Source organism: Rattus rattus, chromosome 6 (assembly GCF_011064425.1).
Source record: "Rattus rattus isolate New Zealand chromosome 6, Rrattus_CSIRO_v1, whole genome shotgun sequence".
NCBI lineage: Eukaryota > Metazoa > Chordata > Mammalia > Rodentia > Muridae > Rattus > Rattus rattus.
The window spans coordinates 22,494,998-22,499,224 of record NC_046159.1 but is presented as its reverse complement, the minus strand read 5'-3'; the positions used below and the strand labels follow the sequence as shown (position 1 = coordinate 22,499,224).

The 4,227-nt window shown below is 48.5% G+C and overlaps 1 non-coding gene across 1 annotated transcript; it reads right to left on the bottom strand.

The window, feature by feature from the left end:
* Nucleotides 1–1,031: 1,031 nt before the first annotated feature.
* On the bottom strand, nt 1,032–1,133 carry LOC116904820. Its single transcript, XR_004388471.1, has one exon. It is a non-coding gene; the product is annotated as a U6 spliceosomal RNA (small nuclear RNA).
* Nucleotides 1,134–4,227: the final 3,094 nt, after the last annotated feature.

Genomic DNA, 4,227 nt, shown 5'->3' with positions numbered 1-4,227 from the left:
GGTAAGGAAGAAATATGCATGCATAGAAAGAAACACATACAGAGAGAAACACACAGAGAAAGAAACAGAGAGAGAAACACACACACACACACACACACACACACACACACACACACACACACACACACACACGCCTGCTGCCTGGGTGCTCTGCGGTGGAGCTGGGCGTGGAACCGAGGCCAGCAGAGATTTCTAGGCTACTTGAGAACTCAGCTATTTATTATTCTGAGCAAAAGGGAAAGCTACTGTACGCTTTAGGAAGAGGAAGAAATACACACTAATTTGTTTTTCTTATTAATTTTGTGGTTACAAAGACGCAGCATAGAACTTAGTCAGCCTTAGGCCAGGGTGTGGTGGCACAACTCTTTAATTGCAGCATTTGGGACATGGTGGGGGGGGGGCTCTGTGAGTTTGTGGCCATCCAGTCCACATAAAAAGTTCCAGGCCAGCCAGGGTTGCACAGTGAGACCTTGTCTTAAAACAAACCAAGACAGCATAACTATTGGTGTATGGAGCGTGCACATCATGGAGGGCAGAGGTCAATTCCAGACGTCATTCCTCAGGCAATGCTGTCTGCCTTTGTTTTTGAGACAGGATTTCTCATCAACCTGGGGCTCTTCAGCAACTAGGGTAGCCCCAGAGAAGGCACTACACTGGCTTTCAATTATGCGCACTCTGGGTAGGGGACTCGGGTGTCCAAGCTTTCCAGGCTGAGTGACCCCCACCCCAGGCACAACTTCAGCCGAACTGTTCTTTTGTCGTTAATGACATTTCTGTACTTGTAAGCAGTGGGAAGACTCGACCCACTTCACTTCAGCCCCACCCTCTTTGGCCCTCACAGTTCTTGTATCCTTTCTCCACAATATTCCTGGGATCTCAGGAAGGGTGACACAGATGTTCCGTTTTGCCTGAGTGGCCAGTCATCCTTGGCATTTGACCAGCTATGAATCCTTGTTTTGAGCCTTGCCCGTGGCTGAGAGGCATTTTGGGGGTCAAAGCTAAGAGCTGCGTTAGTCTGTGGACATAAACATAAATATTTAGAAGGCAGTTTTGTGTATCATCCTCGCGGAGGGGCCATGCTAATCTTCTCTGTATCGTTCTGATTTTAGTATATGTGCTGCCGAAGTGAGCACTACTAGAAAGCAGTTTTACTACACGTTAATTTAGTGTAGAACCCACAGGGCCACAGGCTTTTGACCTTGACAACCAGGTCTGTGTTCCCTCCTGTGGATCAGAGATCGGCTGGTAACCTCCAGATAGTCATGCTGCTGTCTTACCAGGCAGTTCAGGATTGTAGTATGTGGGGTCTACAGTTGGGTCGGTCACTTACCACTTTCTCCCACGGCAGCTGACATAGAAACTTCCAGCACTATGAATGAATAGGAAGCTTCCAATCCTAGTCCAGTCTGATTCTCCTGTTCGCTAGATGAGCAATGGGGTCTAGTCCTGGCTAGTAGCCAAGAGTGGTGGCAAAAGCCCGAGTTATGTGAGGGTCTGTGGGGACTCCCTAGCCAATAGCTCATGGGTGTGTGTGTGTGTGTGTGTGCGCGCGCGCCTGTGTCTGTCTGTCTGACTGTCTGTCCGTCTGTCTGGGGCTGTGGGGTATGCCACCGTGGCAATGAGACTTTAGTTTGAAAATCTAAGCCTCTGGGAGCCAGTTTAACTATTTTTTTTTCTTTTTTTTTCTTTTTTCTTTTTTTCGGAGCTGGGGACCGAACCCAGGGCCTTGGCTTGCTAGGCAAGCGCTCTACCACTGAGCTAAATCCCCAACCCCCAGTTTAACTATTCTTAAGTAAACATTCACTGGGCCTGGGCCTGGTGGCACAGGCCTATAATCCCAGCATTGAGGTAGGAGTACTGTGAGTTCAAGTTCATTCCAAGCTATGTAGTAACAGCACTGGGTCTCAAAAAAAGAAAGAAACAAACAAACAAAGTAACAAACAAAGAAACAAACAAAACAGCAAACTGCAAGAGCACTTTGCTTAAGGCTTTCCCACGGCCATGCTGTTTCTAGGAACCTTTGCATCCTACGAAGCTGAAACTCTGTAGTCCTTGAAACCTGACTCCTCCTCCCTCCTGCAACCTCTTTCTCTTTAAAAGCAGAATAATAAACCATCATCATATATAAACTACATGGTAGTAGGTTTTATGTGGCATTTCCATACATGGTGCAGTGCGTTTCTTTGAACGACCGAATTCCTCCCATGAGCCTCTCTTGTCCCCCTCCCCTCCTTGCCCTTCCCTCCCTGACTCGCCCCGTGTGCTTTATTGTGTTTTTCCCTTGAACCTGACTTCTCTGAGAACCTCACAGAAGTGGAGTCACATGGGACTTGCAACCGGCTTATTCACTGAGTATGCTGTCCTCGGGGTTCATTCATGCCGTAGCATGTGTCAGGCGTCCCTTCCCTTGTAAGGCTGAATAATACCCCATTACGTGTGTATGGACCACGCTGTGTCTAGCCACACGCACAGGCTATATGTCCACAGGCACGGAAATCACAACAGTCGCAAAATTACAGTTAGGAAACAGCGATGGAAACAGTTTTATAGCCAGGGGTCACCACCACATAAGGAACTGGGTTAAAGGGTTGCAGAGTTAGGAAGGTTGAGAACCACCGCTGCAGGGGGAAGGGATTGCAGGAGGAGGGGCTGCGGGGAAGGGAGGTGGATAAGATCAGCCACATATTCTCTCCTTGGCATATCTTCCTGTTTAAGGCGCCATATTCTCAAACCATGAACCAAAATAAACCCTTTCTTCAGGTGCATTTCCAACTCTTTGTTGTGGCAAGGAGACTGGTGACCAAAGGCTACCAAAACACCAGCAAATTTTTTACAGAAACAGAAAAAAAATTCCCAAAGAGGAATTACAAAAGATATCAAATAGTCAATGATGTACACACACACACACACACACACACACACACACACACACACACACACACACGGAAAAGAAAAACAACAGCAGCAAACCCCACGTGTCAACAGGCTATTGGACATGGAAGGGAAGAGCTTGTGAGGTAGGGAGTAAAGATGGGGCATCGGCAGGATGGGGGAGCTGTGGGCCAGGAGGAGGGATGGGGGCCGGGGCACCTGAGGAGGCGCTCTAGACTTGCAGGGACAGGTCCTTTGTAGATCAGGGGAGGAAAGAAAGAGCAGATTATGTTGCGGGGTGAGTGACTTTGGCTGCAGGACGTGCAGGAAGTTCTATGGCTCTAGGTTCCCAAGAAAGGAGAAGAATCTGGTCAGGTGATGTTCGAGAGGGAAGACGACTGAGTGAGAGCAGTTCCGGGCTGCAGTTAGTGGAGTCCAGGGGAGAGTAGGTAAAGAATGGAAGGCAAAAACCTCTCAGTGGGATCTTTTTGTTTTGCTAAATGGACAGGCGGGTGCGCTCTCAGCACATGCGCTCTCAGCTCTCAGCCGCTCTCAGCCGTTGTCACAGGAGCAAGCATCTCTTTGCAGTGGGTAGGAGTTAACCTGGCGACTCATGGCTGGTCTGAATGCCTAGAGCAAGTGCCGGCGGCGGAGCGCTCGGCGCACAAGATCCGCACAGCCTGTATTCGCCCCTTCTCCTCTGCTTCCTGGTGATTGGGTGAGCATGTTTGTACTGTTAAGTGCCACAGCCATGATATACTGACGGCCATGGATCCAAACTCTATAATTCATTGATGGATCATGTCAGCGAGGTTTCCAGCTGTTAGGGGCACTCAGTTACTGAAGCCAGGCAAACAGTTTGTGACCCTCCCCGAGAAAAATGCACCTGATCGCACCCTGTTTCCACTTGAGGAAGCTTTACCTCTCTTTGGGAGCAGTGCGATCTTGTTTTGAAGTCCTAGAAAGACTTTGACTTGCACTAACACCATGCGTCAGGCAATGTCTATTGTTTGCAGTTTGGGTGTATTCTTTTTATTACTTTTTTTTTTCTTGGCTTCAAACTCCATTGTGTAGCCGAGTCTGGCTTTCAACTCCTGATCCTTCTGCCTCTAGCTCCCAAGTGTTGGGATAACAAAGACAGATGTGATCCACTATGTGTGTGTGGTCTGTGTGTATGTGTGGTGTGTGTATGTGTGGTGTGTGTGTATGTGTGATGTGTGTGTGTGGTGTGTGTGGTGTGTGTGTGTGTATGTGTGTGTGTGTGTGGTGTGTGTGTGTGTGTGTGTGTGTGTGTGTGTGTGTGTGTGTGTGTGTGTGTGTGTGTGTGTGTATGTGTGTGTGTGTGTGTGTGTGTGT